General features: G+C 39.2%; 1 long non-coding RNA gene across 1 annotated transcript in view; it reads left to right on the top strand.

Annotated features, from left to right (window-relative positions):
* LOC138672053 (uncharacterized) overlaps positions 1-23,025 on the top strand; it is a 34,121-nt gene extending 11,096 nt beyond the window's left edge. Inside the window, exon 3 of the long non-coding RNA XR_011319551.1 lies at positions 22,644-23,025. This is a non-coding gene — a long non-coding RNA (uncharacterized lncRNA). The remainder of the gene's footprint in view (positions 1-22,643) is intronic.
* The last annotated feature ends 1,691 nt before the right edge of the window (positions 23,026-24,716 follow it).

Here is a 24,716-nt window from a genome sequence, read left to right as displayed (position 1 = left end):
TTCTCTTGTGTCTACAAGACTGGGGAGTTCCACCACTCCTCTTGGGCTATCTGCACAAAAGCTGTTCTACCCTGTATGCACACATGGATTTTTCCTCTCTGAACCCTGTTCACACAGGTTATATACAGATGATCAGGTTTTTAAATACATCAGATAGGGATTGCATACATTAGTTAGGACTGCTCTGATAAGGGTATACCGTGAAGATTAGTAGAGCAGCTTAGTATACATTTTTTGCAAAAAACGTATCAACCAAATACCCTGTTTTTTACATCTTTTACTAGCACTTGCGGATTACTGCAACATTTTTTCAAACTGAGTGTTTTTGGTTTTACTATTCTCTTTTGTGTCTTCAGGTTTCTTGGTGGTGTGTGAACATGATCATACAGACTTGTTCACTGTGCAAGTAGCCCATGTGTTCCTGTTTCCATAATTGTTCTCTTGTGTCTACAAGACTGGGGAGTTCCACCACTCCTCTTGGGCTATCTGCACAAAAGCTGTTCTACCCTGTATGCACACATGGATTTTTCCTCTCTGAACCCTGTTCACACAGGTTATATACAGATGATCAGGTTTTTAAATACATCAGATAGGGATTGCATACATTAGTTAGGACTGCTCTGATAAGGGTATACTGTGAAGATTGGTAGAGCAGCTTAGTATACATTTTTTGCAAAAAACGTATCAACCAAATACCCTGTTTTTTACATCTTTTACTAGCACTTGCGGATTACTGCAACATTTTTTCAAACTGAGTGTTTTTGGTTTTACTATTCTCTTTTGTGTCTTCAGGTTTCTTGGTGGCGTGTGAACATGATCATACAGACTTGTTCACTGTGCAAGTAGCCCATGTGTTCCTGTTTCCATAATTGTTCTCTTGTGTCTACAAGACTGGGGAGTTCCACCACTCCTCTTGGGCTATCTGCACAAAAGCTGTTCTACCCTGTATGCACACATGGATTTTTCCTCTCTGAACCCTGTTCACACAGGTTATATACAGATGATCAGGTTTTTAAATACATCAGATAGGGATTGCATACATTAGTTAGGACTGCTCTGATAAGGGTATACCGTGAAGATTGGTAGAGCAGCTTAGTATACATTTTTTGCAAAAAACGTATCAACCAAATACCCTGTTTTTTACATCTTTTACTAGCACTTGCGGATTACTGCAACATTTTTTCAAACTGAGTGTTTTTGGTTTTACTATTCTCTTTTGTGTCTTCAGGTTTCTTGGTGGTGTGTGAACATGATCATACAGACTTGTTCACTGTGCAAGTAGCCCATGTGTTCCTGTTTCCATAATTGTTCTCTTGTGTCTACAAGACTGGGGAGTTCCACCACTCCTCTTGGGCTATCTGCACAAAAGCTGTTCTACCCTGTATGCACACATGGATTTTTCCTCTCTGAACCCTGTTCACACAGGTTATATACAGATGATCAGGTTTTTAAATACATCAGATAGGGATTGCATACATTAGTTAGGACTGCTCTGATAAGGGTATACCGTGAAGATTGGTAGAGCAGCTTAGTATACATTTTTTGCAAAAAACGTATCAACCAAATACCCTGTTTTTTACATCTTTTACTAGCACTTGCGGATTGCTGCAACATTTTTTCAAACTGAGTGTTTTTGGTTTTACTATTCTCTTTTGTGTCTTCAGGTTTCTTGGTGGTGTGTGAACATGATCATACAGACTTGTTCACTGTGCAAGTAGCCCATGTGTTCCTGTTTCCATAATTGTTCTCTTGTGTCTACAAGACTGGGGAGTTCCACCACTCCTCTTGGGCTATCTGCACAAAAGCTGTTCTACCCTGTATGCACACATGGATTTTTCCTCTCTGAACCCTGTTCACACAGGTTATATACAGATGATCAGGTTTTTAAATACATCAGATAGGGATTGCATACATTAGTTAGGACTGCTCTGATAAGGGTATACCGTGAAGATTGGTAGAGCAGCTTAGTATACATTTTTTGCAAAAAACGTATCAACCAAATACCCTGTTTTTTACATCTTTTACTAGCACTTGCGGATTACTGCAACATTTTTTCAAACTGAGTGTTTTTGGTTTTACTATTCTCTTTTGTGTCTTCAGGTTTCTTGGTGGTGTGTGAACATGATCATACAGACTTGTTCACTGTGCAAGTAGCCCATGTGTTCCTGTTTCCATAATTGTTCTCTTGTGTCTACAAGACTGGGGAGTTCCACCACTCCTCTTGGGCTATCTGCACAAAAGCTGTTCTACCCTGTATGCACACATGGATTTTTCCTCTCTGAACCCTGTTCACACAGGTTATATACAGATGATCAGGTTTTTAAATACATCAGATAGGGATTGCATACATTAGTTAGGACTGCTCTGATAAGGGTATACCGTGAAGATTGGTAGAGCAGCTTAGTATACATTTTTTGCAAAAAACGTATCAACCAAATACCCTGTTTTTTACATCTTTTACTAGCACTTGCGGATTACTGCAACATTTTTTCAAACTGAGTGTTTTTGGTTTTACTATTCTCTTTTGTGTCTTCAGGTTTCTTGGTGGTGTGTGAACATGATCATACAGACTTGTTCACTGTGCAAGTAGCCCATGTGTTCCTGTTTCCATAATTGTTCTCTTGTGTCTACAAGACTGGGGAGTTCCACCACTCCTCTTGGGCTATCTGCACAAAAGCTGTTCTACCCTGTATGCACACATGGATTTTTCCTCTCTGAACCCTGTTCACACAGGTTATATACAGATGATCAGGTTTTTAAATACATCAGATAGGGATTGCATACATTAGTTAGGACTGCTCTGATAAGGGTATACCGTGAAGATTGGTAGAGCAGCTTAGTATACATTTTTTGCAAAAAACGTATCAACCAAATACCCTGTTTTTTACATCTTTTACTAGCACTTGCGGATTGCTGCAACATTTTTTCAAACTGAGTGTTTTTGGTTTTACTATTCTCTTTTGTGTCTTCAGGTTTCTTGGTGGTGTGTGAACATGATCATACAGACTTGTTCACTGTGCAAGTAGCCCATGTGTTCCTGTTTCCATAATTGTTCTCTTGTGTCTACAAGACTGGGGAGTTCCACCACTCCTCTTGGGCTATCTGCACAAAAGCTGTTCTACCCTGTATGCACACATGGATTTTTCCTCTCTGAACCCTGTTCACACAGGTTATATACAGATGATCAGGTTTTTAAATACATCAGATAGGGATTGCATACATTAGTTAGGACTGCTCTGATAAGGGTATACCGTGAAGATTGGTAGAGCAGCTTAGTATACATTTTTTGCAAAAAACGTATCAACCAAATACCCTGTTTTTTACATCTTTTACTAGCACTTGCGGATTACTGCAACATTTTTTCAAACTGAGTGTTTTTGGTTTTACTATTCTCTTTTGTGTCTTCAGGTTTCTTGGTGGTGTGTGAACATGATCATACAGACTTGTTCACTGTGCAAGTAGCCCATGTGTTCCTGTTTCCATAATTGTTCTCTTGTGTCTACAAGACTGGGGAGTTCCACCACTACTCTTGGGCTATCTGCACAAAAGCTGTTCTACCCTGTATGCACACATGGATTTTTCCTCTCTGAACCCTGTTCACACAGGTTATATACAGATGATCAGGTTTTTAATTACATCAGATAGGGATTGCATACATTAGTTAGGACTGCTCTGATAAGGGTATACCGTGAAGATTGGTAGAGCAGCTTAGTATACATTTTTTGCAAAAAACGTATCAACCAAATACCCTGTTTTTTACATCTTTTACTAGCACTTGCGGATTACTGCAACATTTTTTCAAACTGAGTGTTTTTGGTTTTACTATTCTCTTTTGTGTCTTCAGGTTTCTTGGTGGTGTGTGAACATGATCATACAGACTTGTTCACTGTGCAAGTAGCCCATGTGTTCCTGTTTCCATAATTGTTCTCTTGTGTCTACAAGACTGGGGAGTTCCACCACTCCTCTTGGGCTATCTGCACAAAAGCTGTTCTACCCTGTATGCACACATGGATTTTTCCTCTCTGAACCCTGTTCACACAGGTTATATACAGATGATCAGGTTTTTAAATACATCAGATAGGGATTGCATACATTAGTTAGGACTGCTCTGATAAGGGTATACCGTGAAGATTGGTAGAGCAGCTTAGTATACATTTTTTGCAAAAAACGTATCAACCAAATACCCTGTTTTTTACATCTTTTACTAGCACTTGCGGATTACTGCAACATTTTTTCAAACTGAGTGTTTTTGGTTTTACTATTCTCTTTTGTGTCTTCAGGTTTCTTGGTAGTGTGTGAACATGATCATACAGACTTGTTCACTGTGCAAGTAGCCCATGTGTTCCTGTTTCCATAATTGTTCTCTTGTGTCTACAAGACTGGGGAGTTCCACCACTCCTCTTGGGCTATCTGCACAAAAGCTGTTCTACCCTGTATGCACACATGGATTTTTCCTCTCTGAACCCTGTTCACACAGGTTATATACAGATGATCAGGTTTTTAAATACATCAGATAGGGATTGCATACATTAGTTAGGACTGCTCTGATAAGGGTATACCGTGAAGATTGGTAGAGCAGCTTAGTATACATTTTTTGCAAAAAACGTATCAACCAAATACCCTGTTTTTTACATCTTTTACTAGCACTTGCGGATTACTGCAACATTTTTTCAAACTGAGTGTTTTTGGTTTTACTATTCTCTTTTGTGTCTTCAGGTTTCTTGGTGGTGTGTGAACATGATCATACAGACTTGTTCACTGTGCAAGTAGCCCATGTGTTCCTGTTTCCATAATTGTTCTCTTGTGTCTACAAGACTGGGGAGTTCCACCACTCCTCTTGGGCTATCTGCACAAAAGCTGTTCTACCCTGTATGCACACATGGATTTTTCTTCTCTGAACCCTGTTCACACAGGTTTTATACAGATGATCAGGTTTTTAAATACATCAGATAGGGATTGCATACATTAGTTAGGACTGCTCTGATAAGGGTATACCGTGAAGATTGGTAGAGCAGCTTAGTATACATTTTTTGCAAAAAACGTATCAACCAAATACCCTGTTTTTTACATCTTTTACTAGCACTTGCGGATTACTGCAACATTTTTTCAAACTGAGTGTTTTTGGTTTTACTATTCTCTTTTGTGTCTTCAGGTTTCTTGGTGGTGTGTGAACATGATCATACAGACTTGTTCACTGTGCAAGTAGCCCATGTGTTCCTGTTTCCATAATTGTTCTCTTGTGTCTACAAGACTGGGGAGTTCCACCACTCCTCTTGGGCTATCTGCACAAAAGCTGTTCTACCCTGTATGCACACATGGATTTTTCCTCTCTGAACCCTGTTCACACAGGTTATATACAGATGATCAGGTTTTTAAATACATCAGATAGGGATTGCATACATTAGTTAGGACTGCTCTGATAAGGGTATACCGTGAAGATTGGTAGAGCAGCTTAGTATACATTTTTTGCAAAAAACGTATCAACCAAATACCCTGTTTTTTACATCTTTTACTTGCACTTGCGGATTACTGCAACATTTTTTCAAACTGAGTGTTTTTGGTTTTACTATTCTTTTTTGTGTCTTCAGGTTTCTTGGTGGTGTGTGAACATGATCATACAGACTTGTTCACTGTGCAAGTAGCCCATGTGTTCCTGTTTCCATAATTGTTCTCTTGTGTCTACAAGACTGGGGAGTTCCACCACTCCTCTTGGGCTATCTGCACAAAAGCTGTTCTACCCTGTATGCACACATGGATTTTTCCTCTCTGAACCCTGTTCACACAGGTTATATACAGATGATCAGGTTTTTAAATACATCAGATAGGGATTGCATACATTAGTTAGGACTGCTCTGATAAGGGTATACCGTGAAGATTGGTAGAGCAGCTTAGTATACATTTTTTGCAAAAAACGTATCAACCAAATACCCTGTTTTTTACATCTTTTACTAGCACTTGCGGATTACTGCAACATTTTTTCAAACTGAGTGTTTTTGGTTTTACTATTCTCTTTTGTGTCTTCAGGTTTCTTGGTGGTGTGTGAACATGATCATACAGACTTGTTCACTGTGCAAGTAGCCCATGTGTTCCTGTTTCCATAATTGTTCTCTTGTGTCTACAAGACTGGGGAGTTCCACCACTCCTCTTGGGCTATCTGCACAAAAGCTGTTCTACCCTGTATGCACACATGGATTTTTCCTCTCTGAACCCTGTTCACACAGGTTATATACAGATGATCAGGTTTTTAAATACATCAGATAGGGATTGCATACATTAGTTAGGACTGCTCTGATAAGGGTATACCGTGAAGATTGGTAGAGCAGCTTAGTATACATTTTTTGCAAAAAACGTATCAACCAAATACCCTGTTTTTTACATCTTTTACTAGCACTTGCGGATTACTGCAACATTTTTTCAAACTGAGTGTTTTTGGTTTTACTATTCTCTTTTGTGTCTTCAGGTTTCTTGGTGGTGTGTGAACATGATCATACAGACTTGTTCACTGTGCAAGTAGCCCATGTGTTCCTGTTTCCATAATTGTTCTCTTGTGTCTACAAGACTGGGGAGTTCCACCACTCCTCTTGGGCTATCTGCACAAAAGCTGTTCTACCCTGTATGCACACATGGATTTTTCCTCTCTGAACCCTGTTCACACAGGTTATATACAGATGATCAGGTTTTTAAATACATCAGATAGGGATTGCATACATTAGTTAGGACTGCTCTGATAAGGGTATACCGTGAAGATTGGTAGAGCAGCTTAGTATACATTTTTTGCAAAAAACGTATCAACCAAATACCCTGTTTTTTACATCTTTTACTAGCACTTGCGGATTACTGCAACATTTTTTCAAACTGAGTGTTTTTGGTTTTACTATTCTCTTTTGTGTCTTCAGGTTTCTTGGTGGTGTGTGAACATGATCATACAGACTTGTTCACTGTGCAAGTAGCCCATGTGTTCCTGTTTCCATAATTGTTCTCTTGTGTCTACAAGACTGGGGAGTTCCACCACTCCTCTTGGGCTATCTGCACAAAAGCTGTTCTACCCTGTATGCACACATGGATTTTTCCTCTCTGAACCCTGTTCACACAGGTTATATACAGATGATCAGGTTTTTAAATACATCAGATAGGGATTGCATACATTAGTTAGGACTGCTCTGATAAGGGTATACCGTGAAGATTGGTAGAGCAGCTTAGTATACATTTTTTGCAAAAAACGTATCAACCAAATACCCTGTTTTTTACATCTTTTACTAGCACTTGCGGATTACTGCAACATTTTTTCAAACTGAGTGTTTTTGGTTTTACTATTCTCTTTTGTGTCTTCAGGTTTCTTGGTGGTGTGTGAACATGATCATACAGACTTGTTCACTGTGCAAGTAGCCCATGTGTTCCTGTTTCCATAATTGTTCTCTTGTGTCTACAAGACTGGGGAGTTCCACCACTCCTCTTGGGCTATCTGCACAAAAGCTGTTCTACCCTGTATGCACACATGGATTTTTCCTCTCTGAACCCTGTTCACACAGGTTATATACAGATGATCAGGTTTTTAAATACATCAGATAGGGATTGCATACATTAGTTAGGACTGCTCTGATAAGGGTATACCGTGAAGATTGGTAGAGCAGCTTAGTATACATTTTTTGCAAAAAACGTATCAACCAAATACCCTGTTTTTTACATCTTTTACCTAGCACTTGCGGATTACTGCAACATTTTTTCAAACTGAGTGTTTTTGGTTTTACTATTCTCTTTTGTGTCTTCAGGTTTCTTGGTGGTGTGTGAACATGATCATACAGACTTGTTCACTGTGCAAGTAGCCCATGTGTTCCTGTTTCCATAATTGTTCTCTTGTGTCTACAAGACTGGGGAGTTCCACCACTCCTCTTGGGCTATCTGCACAAAAGCTGTTCTACCCTGTATGCACACATGGATTTTTCCTCTCTGAACCCTGTTCACACAGGTTATATACAGATGATCAGGTTTTTAAATACATCAGATAGGGATTGCATACATTAGTTAGGACTGCTCTGATAAGGGTATACCGTGAAGATTGGTAGAGCAGCTTAGTATACATTTTTTGCAAAAAACGTATCAACCAAATACCCTGTTTTTTACATCTTTTACTAGCACTTGCGGATTACTGCAACATTTTTTCAAACTGAGTGTTTTTGGTTTTACTATTCTCTTTTGTGTCTTCAGGTTTCTTGGTGGTGTGTGAACATGATCATACAGACTTGTTCACTGTGCAAGTAGCCCATGTGTTCCTGTTTCCATAATTGTTCTCTTGTGTCTACAAGACTGGGGAGTTCCACCACTCCTCTTGGGCTATCTGCACAAAAGCTGTTCTACCCTGTATGCACACATGGATTTTTCCTCTCTGAACCCTGTTCACACAGGTTATATACAGATGATCAGGTTTTTAAATACATCAGATAGGGATTGCATACATTAGTTAGGACTGCTCTGATAAGGGTATACCGTGAAGATTGGTAGAGCAGCTTAGTATACATTTTTTGCAAAAAACGTATCAACCAAATACCCTGTTTTTTACATCTTTTACTAGCACTTGCGGATTACTGCAACATTTTTTCAAACTGAGTGTTTTTGGTTTTACTATTCTCTTTTGTGTCTTCAGGTTTCTTGGTGGTGTGTGAACATGATCATACAGACTTGTTCACTGTGCAAGTAGCCCATGTGTTCCTGTTTCCATAATTGTTCTCTTGTGTCTACAAGACTGGGGAGTTCCACCACTCCTCTTGGGCTATCTGCACAAAAGCTGTTCTACCCTGTATGCACACATGGATTTTTCCTCTCTGAACCCTGTTCACACAGGTTATATACAGATGATCAGGTTTTTAAATACATCAGATAGGGATTGCATACATTAGTTAGGACTGCTCTGATAAGGGTATACCGTGAAGATTGGTAGAGCAGCTTAGTATACATTTTTTGCAAAAAACGTATCAACCAAATACCCTGTTTTTTACATCTTTTACTAGCACTTGCGGATTACTGCAACATTTTTTCAAACTGAGTGTTTTTGGTTTTACTATTCTCTTTTGTGTCTTCAGGTTTCTTGGTGGTGTGTGAACATGATCATACAGACTTGTTCACTGTGCAAGTAGCCCATGTGTTCCTGTTTCCATAATTGTTCTCTTGTGTCTACAAGACTGGGGAGTTCCACCACTCCTCTTGGGCTATCTGCACAAAAGCTGTTCTACCCTGTATGCACACATGGATTTTTCCTCTCTGAACCCTGTTCACACAGGTTATATAAAGATGATCAGGTTTTTAAATACATCAGATAGGGATTGCATACATTAGTTAGGACTGCTCTGATAAGGGTATACCGTGAAGATTGGTAGAGCAGCTTAGTATACATTTTTTGCAAAAAACGTATCAACCAAATACCCTGTTTTTTACATCTTTTACTAGCACTTGCGGATTACTGCAACATTTTTTCAAACTGAGTGTTTTTGGTTTTACTATTCTCTTTTGTGTCTTCAGGTTTCTTGGTGGTGTGTGAACATGATCATACAGACTTGTTCACTGTGCAAGTAGCCCATGTGTTCCTGTTTCCATAATTGTTCTCTTGTGTCTACAAGACTGGGGAGTTCCACCACTCCTCTTGGGCTATCTGCACAAAAGCTGTTCTACCCTGTATGCACACATGGATTTTTCCTCTCTGAACCCTGTTCACACAGGTTATATACAGATGATCAGGTTTTTAAATACATCAGATAGGGATTGCATACATTAGTTAGGACTGCTCTGATAAGGGTATACCGTGAAGATTGGTAGAGCAGCTTAGTATACATTTTTTGCAAAAAACGTATCAACCAAATACCCTGTTTTTTACATCTTTTACTAGCACTTGCGGATTACTGCAACATTTTTTCAAACTGAGTGTTTTTGGTTTTACTATTCTCTTTTGTGTCTTCAGGTTTCTTGGTGGTGTGTGAACATGATCATACAGACTTGTTCACTGTGCAAGTAGCCCATGTGTTCCTGTTTCCATATTAATAATTCAGTATTATATTGGTGGCTACCGCTATTATTTGTTTTATTAATCTAATCATATATTTATTATGACATAATTTGTGTAATACATTAGTTAATAGCTGCTATAGTTTTACGCCATAAACAGTATATATTAACATAGATAATATATATATATATATATTTAGCTTTCTTACATGTGATACATGAAAGATAAATATCTTTGTACCGTGTTACAATGACATTTTTCCCTATCTAAAAGCAAAAAAGTCGCACCTAATTACCCATGATGAGGTGAAGAGCAGGTCCATTATCGGCTATCGGCGCCACGGCTTCAATGCGCTCATAATTCTGCGTTATGAAATTATTGCGCCAATCGGGCTACATACACAGCTCTTAAATAAGAAAGAATGCATGAATATATAATTAATATAAATTACTTATAATATAATGACTCAATCAGAATGAGTCAATACTCTGTACATTATACGCGTATAATACCTAATTGTGTGCTTGCAAAAAGAGGGCTGCATTGATCGCGAGGGTATTGGGCTTCCATCTTAAATAAATAGGGGAAAAGTTTTATCTATAACTGCTCCGACAATAAATACAGTTTAAAACTACGTTACAAAAATATGCGTTACAGACAATGATAATATTAGGCCGCAAATAAAACAGTAAACACTTACTTTTTCAGAGAGTAGCGCAGCTGTTCAGAGGCCCAGAAAAATGGTGTTTAAGATTCTGCTTCTCAAGCTTGGAGGAACTATCAATGTATTTAAAGAGAAATTACCACCCACCGTGACCACACCTACAGGGAATCCGCATTATACGGCACCCGTGACTAATTGCTAACACATGTCAGATAGCAGTGGTGGTTATGCCCCCGCCAATGCATCTAGCTGGCAGTATAACACTAACTTATTAAACAAATAACATCCTTAATTATGGTTTTAGAGATGCATAGTTAAATATAATTAAGCATTTGCGAATAATAAGCCAACTGTCTTATATACAGTGGGGCAAAAAAGTATTTAGTCAGTCAGCAATAGTGCAAGTTCCACCACTTAAAAAGATGAGAGGCGTCTGTAATTTACATCATAGGTAGCCCTCAACTATGGGAGACAAACTGAGAAAAAAAAATCCAGAAAATCACATTGTCTGTTTTTTTATCATTTTATTTGCATATTATGGTGGAAAATAAGTATTTGGTCAGAAACAAAATTTCATCTCATTACTTTGTAATATATCCTTTGTTGGCAATGACAGAGGTGAAACGTTTTCTGTAAGTCTTCACAAGGTTGCCACACACTGTTATTGGTATGTTGGCCCATTCCTCCATGCAGATCTCCTCTAGAGCAGTGATGTTTTTGGCTTTTCGCTTGGCAACACGGACTTTCAACTCCCTCCAAAGGTTTTCTATAGGGTTGAGATCTTGAGACTGGCTAGGTCACTCCAGGACCTTGAAATGCTTCTTACGAAGCCACTCCTTCGTTGCCATGGCGGTGTGCTTTGGATCATTGTCATGTTGAAAGACCCAGCCACGTTTCATCTTCAATGCCCTTGCTGATGGAAGGAGGTTTGCACTCAAAATCTCACGATACATGGCCCCATTCATTCTTTCATGTACCCGGATCAGTCGTCCTGGCCCCTATGCAGAGAAACAGCCCCAAAACATGATGTTTCCACCACCATGCTTTACAGTAGGTATGGTGTTTGATGGATGCAACTCAGTATTCTTTTTCCTCCAAACACGACAAGTTGTGTTTCTACCAAACAGTTCCAGTTTGGTTTCATCAGACCATAGGACATTCTCCCAAAACTCCTCTGGATCATCCAAATGCTCTCTAGCAAACTTCAGACGGGTCCGGACATGTACTGGCTTAAGCAGTGGGACACGTCTGGCACTGCAGGATCTGAGTCCATGGTGGCGTAGTGTGTTACTTATGGTAGGCCTTGTTACATTGGTCCCAGCTCTCTGCAGCTCATTCACTAGGTCCCCCCGTGTGGTTCTGGGATTTTTGCTCACCGTTCTTGTGATCATTCTGACCCCACGGGGTGGGATTTTGCGTGGAGCCCCAGATCAAGGGAGATTATCAGTGGTCTTGTATGTCTTCCATTTTCTAATTATTGCTCCCACTGTTGATTTCTTCACTCCAAGCTGGTTGGCTATTGCAGATTCAGTCTTCCCAGCCTGGTGCAGGGCTACAATTTTGTTTCTGGTGTCCTTTGCCAGCTCTTTGGTCTTCACCATAGTGGAGTTTGGAGTCAGACTGTTTGAGGGTGTGCACAGGTGTCTTTTTATACTGATAACAAGTTTAAACAGGTGCCATTACTACAGGTAATGAGTGGAGGAAAGAGGAGACTCTTAAAGAAGAAGTTACAGGTCTGTGAGAGCCAGAAATCTTGATTGTTTGTTTCTGACCAAATACTTATTTTCCACCATAATATGCAAATAAATTGTTAAAAAAACAGACAATGTGATTTTCTGGATTTTTTTTTCTCAGTTTGTCTCCCATAGTTGAGGTCTACCTATGATGCAAATTACAGACGCCTCTCATCTTTTTAAGTGGTGGAACTTGCACTATTGCTGACTGACTAAATACTTTTTTGCCCCACTGTACTTACATTTAGAATAGTTCTTCTTTTAGTCTAGTCTGGCTTCTGGTGGATGTCTGCTGTACTATAGTGGTACATCCAGCTGTATTTATCCTGAGTGTCAGAAAACAAGCCAGCTGTTAACACCCAGAAACACACCCAGTTACGCACCTCCACACGCCTTCTGTTAACACCCAGAACACAGGCATACATGCAATTAATGCATGTATTAACTCAGTATTATACGCGTATAATGTACAGAGTATTGACTCATTCTGATTGAGTCATTATATTATAAGTAATTTATATTAATTATATATTCATGCATTCTTTCTTATTTAAGAGCCGTGTATGTCGCCCGATTGGCGCAATAATTTCATAACGCAAAATTATGAGCGCATTGAAGCCGTGGCGCCGATAATGGACCTGCTCTTCACCTCATCATGGGTAATTAGGCGCGCCTTTTTGCTTTTAGATAGGGAAAAATGTCATTGTAACACGGTACAAAGATATTTATCTTTCATGTATCACATGTAAGAAAGCTAAATATATATATATATATATATTATCTATGTTAATATATACTGTTTATGGCGTAAAACTATAGCAGCTATTAACTAATGTATTACACAAATTATGTCATAATAAATATATGATTAGATTAATAAAACAAATAATAGCGGTAGCCACCAATATAATACTGAATTATTAATATATAGCGGCATAAGTCTTGCTATATTAATTTTACACTGCAAATATGTTTAGGCCGTAAAACTATATTATACTATGTCAGTTGCTTTAATCCTTTGTATGTAAACACGAACTACGCGCAATTTCTCATACAGATACTGACACAGAGACATCTGACGATATGCCTGAAAACTGGTGTGTTCCCGAACCATGCGATACGCTGGGTTCAGACGTTAAGATCATAGATGTGAAGAACCCTGCAATTTCATCGAAACCCGATGCGCCTAAAAGACGCGGCAGCTCGTTACGCAGGTGCTTCAAGAATAGAAAAGGTATCTGTTCACTTGAAATACAGTCGATTCTCACTTTTGTGTAATACTCATATTTACTTACAGCTGCTAACTAGCTGTCAGAAAATTCATTTTGAAAAAAAAAATATATATATATATATATCCGTCTCAACGCTGCAGTTTTGTGCAGAAAATCAATTCTGTGTTAGCTAATCGTTATATTTTTACTTACATCCGCTAATCTAGTTGCCTGGAAAATACAGCTTGAAAAAGAGAATATTCCCATCTCGGCGAGTTTGAGCATTGCGCCGACCGTTAAACCAGGAGCTGTTGTGGGGCAATTCCCGCTTCATACTTGTAAGTATATATCTGGGCTGCTCTATACAGGTTTATGTAAATATTGTTACAATGATTTCATGGGTAACTGGCACCGTTAACTTTTCAAATATTACGCAGGATCATAGCTATGCGTCGCCGTTTAGCTTTTCCAATTTTGCCCCGTTTCGCTGCTATCCGACGCTTGTATCTTTTCTTTTAGATACGCCGAATCTTCAGCAACGCGTTTTGCAACGGCGTAATTACGGAGCTGCAGAGAATCATCCACAAAGAGCTAATACGGCGGTGAGAACAACATCTCTTTCGCCCATCTGTGTTGAGGATCGTGATGAATGCTACGCGGCACCAAAACAACCCGGGAATCCAAGCCCCAAGATTCCACATCAGAAATATACGAACGTTTCAAGAGAGAGACGTGCATCGCAGAACGCTAGTCCCTGCATAACTCGGGATGCCAATAGCGCAGGCGCCATACCACAAGTTACTCCTGAAAACAGAGAAATTGAACAGCTCTCCGAGGGTATGTGGTCACCCATAGACCCCCTCAATATACCTGTGTGTCAGACTGTGCAATCTGCAGATACTGCTCTTGCAGGCTCTTCTAGCGTTTTTGCCCCTGTATTACCTCTAAAGAAACGCGCAGTAGCCCGTCGCCGTGTAGGTAAAAAACAGAAAGTTGCTGTACATACACCTTACACAGGTCGTCCTTCGTGGGATGATGACCATGTCAAAATGTTTACTGACATGGCTGCGCAGTACGCTCAAAGCAAACTCGCACAGATGGAACTAAAATCTTTCTGTGATACATATGAAAGACTGTTAAATGCCTGCCCAACCCCCGCCATTATCGCGGAGCTGTGTTCTTTCAAACTAAATCACCCCTGATAAATCTAAATCCCCATGACTAAGCAGTTTTTAAACTAAATCTTTCTGTGATACGTGTGAGCTACTAAAGTCTTTTAAATCACATACAATGATTGTCATTTTTTCATAATATGTGCTTGTTGTGTGTTGTGTGTGTTGGTGTATTCTGTATGTGTTGTGTGTTGTTTACAGAACCATAAACTTATAATAGCACAATGTTGATCCCGCCAGCCACACACAGATGTATTTTTTGCATTATTTCACAGTGCCTGATGAGTACCAGCTGCCGGTGTTGCTGAGAAGCGCCCGTGGGTGCAGAAGTGTTATTTCTATAAAGATATATTGCACGGTTTCTTATGCATGCCCAGTTATTTTCAACAAAACATAGATTCGAAATGGTTCTATAATGGTGTATTCATTTACCCATATTTATATAGAAAAGATATGGATCATAACTGTTGAAGACGCCAGTAATACATGTGCATAAGTAACACACGAAAAATAAAATACTGTAACATAAGTAAACTAAATAATATTCATATTTTTTAAAGACGACAGTAATACATGTGCAAAAGTAACACCAGGAAAATAAAATAGTGCAACATAAGTAAACTAGATAATATTCATATTTTTAAAGAATCCAGTAATACATGTGCAAAAGTAACACCAATAGAAATGTAACACCAACAGGTATGTAAAAAAGCTTTAAAAGTCCGCATATGTTAGCTGTCTTTGAATAAAAAGGAGTCAAATTATAGGCCGCACAGGCAAAGTGCAAAACATAATAACATAAATAAGTCCTAAATGTCTATTTCGTGTGTGTGTGTTTGTTGTGTGTGTGTGTGTTGTGTGTGCCGCATGTGATGTATGTGTTCTGTATGTTGTGTGCGTATGTTTGTCGTGTGTGTTGTATGTGTTGTATGTTTTGTATGTTATGTGTGTTTGTTGTGTGTGGGTTCTGCGTTGTGTGTGTGTGTGTTTGTGTGTTCGTGCCTGCATGACCGAGATTTTACACAGAAAACAAGAAAAACAGTAATACGTGTGCAAAAGTATCACCAGGAAAATAAAATACTGCAACATAAGTAAACTAGATAATATTCATATTTTTAACCCCTTTACTCCCAAGGGTGGTTTGCACGTCAATGACCAGGCCAATTTTTACAATTCTGACCACTGTCCCTTTATGAGGTTATAACTCTGGAACGCTTCAACGGATCCTGGTGATTCTGACATTGTTTTCTCGTGACATATTGTACTTCATGATAGTGGTAAAATTTCTTTGACAGTACCTGCGTTTATTTGTGAAAAAAACGGAAATTTGGCGCAAATTTTGAAAATTTCGCAATTTTCAAACTTTGAATTTTTATGCAATTAAATCACAGAGATATGTCACACAAAATACTTAATAAGTAACATTTCCCACATGTCTCCTTTACATCAGCATAATTTTGGAACCAAATTTTTTTTTGTTAGGGAGTTATAAGGGTTACAAGTTGACCAGCAATTTCTCATTTTTACAACACTATTTTTTTTTAGGGACCACGTCTCATTTGAAGTCATTTTGAGGGGTCTATATGATAGAAAATGCCCAAGTGTGACACCATTCTAAAAACTGCACCCCTCAAGGTGCTCAAAACCACATTCAAGAAGTTTATTAACCCTTCAAGTGTTTAATAGGAATTTTTGGAATGTTTAAATAAAAATGAACATTTAACTTTTTTACACAAAAAATTTACTTCAGCTCCAATTTGTTTTATTTTACCAAGGGTAACAGGAGAAAATGGACCCCAAAAGTTGTTGTCCAATTTGTCCTGAGTATGCTGATACCCCATATGTGGCAGTAAACCACTGTTTGGGCGCATGGGAGAGCTCGGAAGGGAAGGAGCGCCGTTTGACTTTTCAATGCAAAATTGACAGAAATTGAGATGGGACACCATGTTGCATTTGGAGAGCCACTGATGTCCCTAAACATTGAAACCCCCCACAAGTGACACCATTTTGGAAAGTAGACCCCATAAGGAACTTATCTAGAGGTGTGGTGAGCACTTTGACCCACCAAGTGCTTCACAGAAGTTAATAATGCAGAACCGTAAAAATAAAAAATCATATTTTTTCACAAAAATTATATTTTTGCCCCCAATTTTTTATTTTTCCAAGGGTAAGAGAAGAAATTGGACCTCAAAAGTTGTTGTCCAATTTGTCCTGAGTATGCTGATACCCCATATGTGGCAGTAAACCACTGTTTGGGCGCATGGGAGAGCTCGGAAGGGAAGGAGCGCCGTTTGACTTTTCAATGCAAAATTGACAGGAATTGAGATGGGACGCCATGTTGCATTTGGAGAGCCACTGATGTGCCTAAACATTGAAACCCCCCACAAGTGACACCATTTTGGAAAGTAGACCCCCTAAGGAACTTATCTGGATGTGTGGTGAGCACTTTGACCCACCAAGGGCTTCACAGAAGTTTATAATGCAGAGCCATAAAAATAAAACAAATTTTTTTTCCCACAAAAATTATTTTTTAGCCCCCAGTTTTGTATTTTCCCTAGGGTAACAGGAGAAATTGGACCCCAAAAGTTGTTGTCCAATTTGTCCTGAGTACGCTGATACCCCATATGTGGGGGGGGGAACCACCGTTCGGGCGCATGGGAGGGCTCGGAAGGGAAGGAGCGCCATTTGGAATGCAGACTTAGATGGAATGGTCTGCAGGCGTCACATTGCGTTTGCAGAGCCCCTAATGTACCTAAACAGTAGAAACCCCCCACAAGTGACACCATTTTGGAAAGTAGACCCCATAAGGAACTCATCTTGATGTGTTGTGAGAGCTTTGAACCCCCAAGTATTTCACTACAGTTTATAACGCAGAGCCGTGCAAATAAAAAATATTTTTTTTTCCACAAAAATTATATTCTAGCCCCCAGTTTTGTATTTTTCCAAGGTTAGCAGGAGAAATTGGACCCTAAATGTTGTTGTCCAATTTGTCCTGAGTACGCTGATACCCGATATGTGGGGGGGAACCACCGTTTGGGCGCATGGGAGAGCTCGGAAGGGAAGGAGCATCATTTGGAATGCAGATTTAGATGGAATAGTCTGCAGGCGTCACATTGCGTTTGCAGAGCCCCTAATGTACCTAAACAGTAGAAACCCCCCACAAGTGACCCCATATTGGAAACTAGACCCCTCAATGAACTTATCTAGATGTGTTGTGAGAACTTTGAACCCCCAAGTGTTTCACTACAGTTTATAACGCAGAGCCGTGAAAATAAAAAATCTTTTTGTTTTCCCACAAAAATTATTTTTTAGCCCCCAGTTTTGTATTTTCCCAAGGGTAACAGGAGAAATTGGTCCACAAAAGTTGTTGTCCAATTTGTCCTGAGTACGCTGATACCCCATATGTGAGGGTAAACCCCTGTTTGGGCGCACAGGAGAGCTCGGAAGGGAAGGAGCACTGTTTTACTTTTTCAACGCAGAATTGGCTGGAATTGAGATCGGACGCCATGTCGTGTTTGGAGAGCCCCTGATGTGCCAAAACAGTGGAAACCCCCCAATTATAACTGAAACCCTAATCTAAACACACCCCTAACCCTAATTCCAACGGTAACCCTAACCACACCTCTAACCCTGACACACCCCTAACCCTAATCCCAACCCTATTCCCAACTGTAAATGTAATCTAAACCCTAACCCTAACTTTAGCCCCAACCCTAACTGTAGCCCCAACCCTAACCCTAGCCCTAACCCTAGCCCTAACCCTAGCCCTAACCCTAGCCCTAACCCTAGCCCTAATCCTAGCCCTAACCCTAGCCCTAACCCTAGCCCTAACCCTAGCCCTAACCCTAACCCTAGCCCTAACCCTAGCCCTAACCCTAACCCTAGCCCTAACCCTAGCCCTAGCCCTAACCCTAGCCCTAACCCTAGCCCTAACCCTAGCCCTAATGGGAAAATGGAAATAAATACATTTTTTTTTATTTTTCCCTAACTAAGGGGGTGATGAAGGGGGGTTTGATTTACTTTTATAGCGAGTTTTTTAGCGGATTTTTATGATTGGCAGCCGTCACACACTGAAAGACGCTTTTTATTGCAAAAAATATTTTTTGCAATACCACATTTTGAGAGCTATAATTTTTCCATATTTTGGTCCACAGAGTCATGTGAGGTCTTGTTTTTTGCGGGACGAGTTGACGTTTTTATTGAAAACATTTTCGGGCACGTGACATTTTTTGATCGCTTTTTATTCCGATTTTTGTGAGGAAGAATGACCAAAAACCAGCTATTCATGAATTTCTATTGGGGGAGGCGTTTATACTTCGGGTCAGTACGATTACAGCGATACCTCATTTATATCATTTTTTTATGGTTTGGCGCTTTTATACGATAAAAACTATTTTACAGAAAAAATAATTATTTTGCATCGCTTTATTCTCAGGACTATAACTTTTTTATTTTTTTGCTGATGATGCTGTATGGTGGCTCGTTTTTTGCGTGACAATATGACGCTTTCAGCGGTACCATGGTTATTTATATCTGTCCTTTTGATCGCGTGTTATTCCACTTTTTGTTCGGCGGTATGATAATAAAGTGTTGTTTTTTGCCTCGTTTTTTTTTTTTTTTTCTTACGGTGTTTACTGAAGGGGTTAACTAGTGGGACACTTTTATAGGTCGAGTCGTTACGGACGCGGCGATACTAAATATGTGTACTTTTATTGGTTTTTTTTTTTATTTAGATGAAGAAATGTATTTATGGGAATAATATTTTTTTTTTTTTTCATTATTTTGGAATTTTTTTTTTTATTTTTTTTTACACATTTGGAAATTTTTTTTTAACTTTTTTACTTTGTCCCAGGGGGGGACACCACAGATCAGTGATCTGACAGTTTGCACAGCACTCTGTCAGATCACTGATCTGACATGCAGCGCTGCAGCCTTCACAGTGCCTGCTCTGAGCAGGCTCTGTGAAGTCACCTCCCTCCCTGCAGGACCCGGATCCGCGGCCATCTTGGATCCGGGGCTGGAGGAAGCAGGGAGGGAGGCGAGACCCTCGCAGCAATGCGATCACATCGCGTTGCTGCGGGGGGCTCAGGGAAGCCCGCAGGGAGCCCCCTCCCTGCGGGAAGCTTCCCTATACCGCCGGCACATCGCGATCATGTTTGATCGCGGTGTGCCAGGGGTTAATGTGCCGGGGGCGGTCCGTGACCGCTCCTGGCACATAGTGCCGGATGTCAGCTGCGATAAGCAGCTGACACCCGGCCGCGATCGGCCGCGCTCCCCCCGTGAGCACGGCCGATCGGCTATGACGTACTATCCCGTCCAGGGTCAGATAAGCCCAGGGCACCTCGACGAGATAGTACGTCTAAGGTCACAGAGGGGTTAAAGAATCCAGTAATACATGTGCAAAAGTAACACCAATAGAAATGTAACACCAATAGAAATGTAAAAAAGCTTTAAAAGTCCGCATATGTTAGCTGTCTTTGGATAAAAAGGTGTCAAATTATAGGCAGCACAGGCAAAGTGCAAAAACATAATAACATAAATAAGTTCTAAATGTCTATTTCTTGTGTGTGTGTGTGTTTGTTGTGTGTGTGTGTGTGTGTTGTGTGTGCCGCATGTGATGTATGTGTTCTGTATGTTGTGTGTGTATGTTTGTCGTGTGTGTTGTATGTGTTGTGTATGTTTTGTATGTTATGTGTGTTTGTTGTGTGTGGGTTCTGTGTGTTGCTGTTCAGCGCGTTGTTATCAGATTCCGCAAAGATGCATTTGTCAGCATCATGCTGTTAGCTAACTTAAAATTTGAGATGCTGTTTTATTGTGAGAAATAAATTTTTTTTACATTTTTACAAAATCGTGTCTTTGGTTTTATATTCGTATAAAACACACCGCTTCTTACTTGCGTGTGTTGTAATGTGGCCGCATACATAATGTGCACATGACCCGCAGATAACCCTACAGGTACAAACAGAAAATCTGTCTTTTCTGTTTGTGAAAATAAGCATTTAGTTAATGGTCAGTAGAGACATCAAATAACTTTTCTGAGAAAGTGAATACAGAAAACAAATGACCTAGGTGTTAGCAGAGAACCCTACAGGTACAAACAGAAAATCTGTCTTTTCTGTTTGTGAAAATAAGCATTTAGTTAATGGTCAGTAGAGACATCAAATAACTTTTCTGAGAAAGCGAATACAGAAAACAAATGACCTAGGTGTTATAAACCTCTGACCCGCAGATAACCCTACATAACCCTACAGGTACAATACAGGTACAAACAGAAAATCTATCTTTTCTGTTTGTGAAAATAAGCATTTAGTTAATGGTCAGTAGCGACACAAATAACTTTTCTGAGAAATGTAGAGACACAAATAACTTTTCTGGGAAAGCGAATACAACAACAATTGACCTAGGTGTTATAAACCTCTGACCCGCAGATAACCCTACATAACCCTACAGGTACAATACAGGTACAAACAGGAAATCTGTCTTTTCTGTTTGTGAAAATAAACATTTAGTTAATGGTCAGTAGAAACACAAATAAACAGCTGGTTGTGTTATAAAACAAAGTTCTGCACTATATCTGTACACTGTGAATAAAACACAGCTTACAGAATCAAACTCGAGCTACGTATAAAATCTAATATAAAACAAATGAGAAAGGTGTTATAAACCACGTGTAAAATAAATACACGACTAGGATATAATTATAAACATGTGTTATCCCACAAATACGGGAATAATATCAAACTGCAACAAATTAAAATATATCAAACTATATCAAAAGGGGAAATCAGCCAGCCTCAGGGACAACTGGCTGACAGGAGGAGGGGAGGGGTTACACACTTTGATACACTTTGATAGGGGCGGGACACCTGTCAGATTGAGTTTGACGAAACCTAGCTCTGCTACACTACTAAAATCCATCATTTATTGAAGCCATACTTAAAAATCCGGCATCAAATCATGCAGCATAAGTGACACCAGCTACCCCAGGGATCCATAAGCAGACGCGTTTCGATTTTAGTGGATCTTATTCATTGCTGATAGTCTATGGGCGATTCACATGACTATTTTTCTCGGAGCGAGCGGTTCACGGAAAATATCGGAGACAAGTCTGATTTTGATCAAAGGGTTGGATCAACATCAGGAATGCAAGTCAAAGGCTCCATGAAGAAATTGGACCACACCCGGATGATATTTGATTTTCACGGATTCTGAAGATTTTTTTACATTTCTCCACATATGAGAAAATCACTTGTGACGCTTGTATCACACTCTAATCAAACTATGTTTAAAAATCGGATGACTGAATGAAGTCTAACTAAGCAGGTTAATTCATCTGTTAGATGACTAGTTCAGCCAAATGTAGTCCAGGTGGAAATGTCGCCAAAGCAATGTTACTTACCTGCCTTTAATAATAATAATAATAATAATATTTATTTTTTTATAGCTCTAACATATTCCGCAGCACTTTACAGCTTGCACACATTATCCCCTCTGTCCCCAATGGGGCTCACAATCTAAATTCCCTATCAGTATGTTTTTGGAATGTAGGAGGAAACCGGAGAACCCGGAGGAAACCCACGCAAACACAGGGAGAACATACAAACTCCTTGCAGATGTTGTCCTTGGTGGGGTTTGATTTGTATATTTTTCATTAAACCTTGGAAACATTAAAAAAATAATTGATGCATTGAAATTTTAAAGTATTATAAGGTGTTACTTTTTTGGTGTGCTATGTATCAAAATAATAAATTGTATTTTTGTTGTTCTTATATCTTTAGTTACAAATACATCCACTATAAGTGATTCATTACTGTATACCGTAATTGTTGATTCATCACTGAACAATTAATGTCTGTTTTGCTGTTGCAGGCAATTATCCCCCTGTACCACCAGCTAAAACGCAGAAAGAATTCTGTACTGGTCGAGCAAGTGGTCTGCACCCAGTGACTGGTGACAAAAATGCATTCTGGCACTGCACTAATGGAATAACTTACAAGCAATATTGTCCAACCGGCCTTGTATTTGAGGAGAGTTGTGAGTGCTGTAAGTAGCCAGGATCTCTCCCAATACTGAAGTAGTACCACGTTGGTGACTGCTTGGCACCAATAAAGAATTTGCCATAATCTGGTGATGCAAACTGACACACTGTACAGTATGGAAATATGACACAGAAGGTAGAGGTATTTCTATATTAGATGCTCATTTAAAAAGTAGCTGTCATTTTAATTTTTCTTTCAGTAGCAGCTGTCATCTCCTATGTCTGTAATGTAACTCCGCACTACAATGAATACAGATTTTACCCAGGAATTCAGAATTTTGAGAATGAATGATCAGTTCTGTTATGGAGGAGAATGAAGCAGATTTTTCTGATAACATATATTACCATGTTTCTTATTTTCATGTGTCCTATTGATTTGTGAAATAAAAATGAAATGGACAGTTACTCTACAACACAGGGTTCTGAATCTAAATGCAGAATGTATGATAAGCCTTATTTTACTTAACTAGGATGTCATTAAATTCAGACATTTTTCCAAGGCTATAACAACATTTTTTTTTTAAATGTAATTTATATTGAAATTTTTCAAATTTTACAGGAAAAGAAAAAATAATTAGACACTTTAGATTTTTCACTATCATTTATAGGTTAGCAACCAATCTCATGCTATACTAATAGATAAACGTTTTCAAGTAGATAAAGAGTAACATATTACAAACAAACACAAAGACTGAGACAAAAAGAAAGGGGGGGGGGGGAATGATGTGGAATGTTACAACTTAGTTATAGCCATCTCATAGAGGTCATATATTTAACATGGACCAAAAGGAATCCCAAGGAGTCCAAACAAGCTTAAATCTCTCTACTGTATTGTCATAAAAGGCTGCCCGGTATTCAAAGTTCCTGATATCCTTGATGCGAGTATATAGATCTAGTTGGGAAGGTGGAGAGGTTTGCTTCCAATGGTAGGCAATCAAACAGCATGCTGCTGTTAACATATGTAAAAGCAGTTTAATGGATCTCTTAGCTGAGGACTTAGACCTGAGGACTTAATGGAAGATCTACTCCAAAAACTTGCTTAATGAGGAGTTGGACTATCACTCAGAGTGGTTTAATCAGCATAAAGTCCCAAAAAATGTGAAATATAGAACCTCTGTACAGGACACAACGCCAGCACAGGGAAGGAATAGTTGGGTCCATTTTATGTAAAAATTCAGGCATATGGTAACAGAGATGAAGGATTTTGAATGGATTTTCTTTGTGTGAAATACAAGATGCAGGCTTGGCTGCTCTGGTCCAAACATTTCTCTATTCTACCACGTTCAGGGTATGTGCACACGTCAGGATTTTCTAGCAGAAATTTCCTGACAAAAACCGGACATTTCTGCCAAAAATCCACATGCGTTTTTTTTCGCGTTTTTGATGCATTTTTGATGTGTTTTTGGTGTGTTTTTTTCCAAATGCATAGAATAGCGGGAAAAATGCGAAAAATCCACAAAATTAATGAACATGCTGCTTTTTTTTTACCGCAATGCGTTTTTTTGCGGAAAAAAACGCATCATGTGCACAAAAATTGCAGAATGCATTCTAAATGATAAGATGCATATGTCTGCAGTTTGTAATGCGTTTTTATCACACAAAAAATGCGGCAAAAAATGCGAAAAAACCTGAACGTGTGCACATACCCTCAGTGTTTTCCCCAATATTCCTCCCATTTGAGCATATAAATGTGTCTACTTAGGGAATCTGTGTCTGGAGCCTGTAGAATATTGTAAATACTAGATGGTAAACCTCTTGTTGTTGCACTATTCTTGCACAGTCTCTCAAAGGAGGTAAGAATGGAGATCTGTAGACCGTGGAATAATGATGAGGCGCAAAATGCCTAATTTTAATATATTGAAATAATAAGAGAATGGAGGAAAAATTTCATTTTCAGTTCATCA

Source organism: Ranitomeya imitator, chromosome 3 (genome assembly GCF_032444005.1).
Source record: "Ranitomeya imitator isolate aRanImi1 chromosome 3, aRanImi1.pri, whole genome shotgun sequence".
In the NCBI taxonomy this organism is placed as follows: domain Eukaryota; kingdom Metazoa; phylum Chordata; class Amphibia; order Anura; family Dendrobatidae; genus Ranitomeya; species Ranitomeya imitator.
This window is presented reverse-complemented; position numbering and strand designations above follow the sequence as displayed.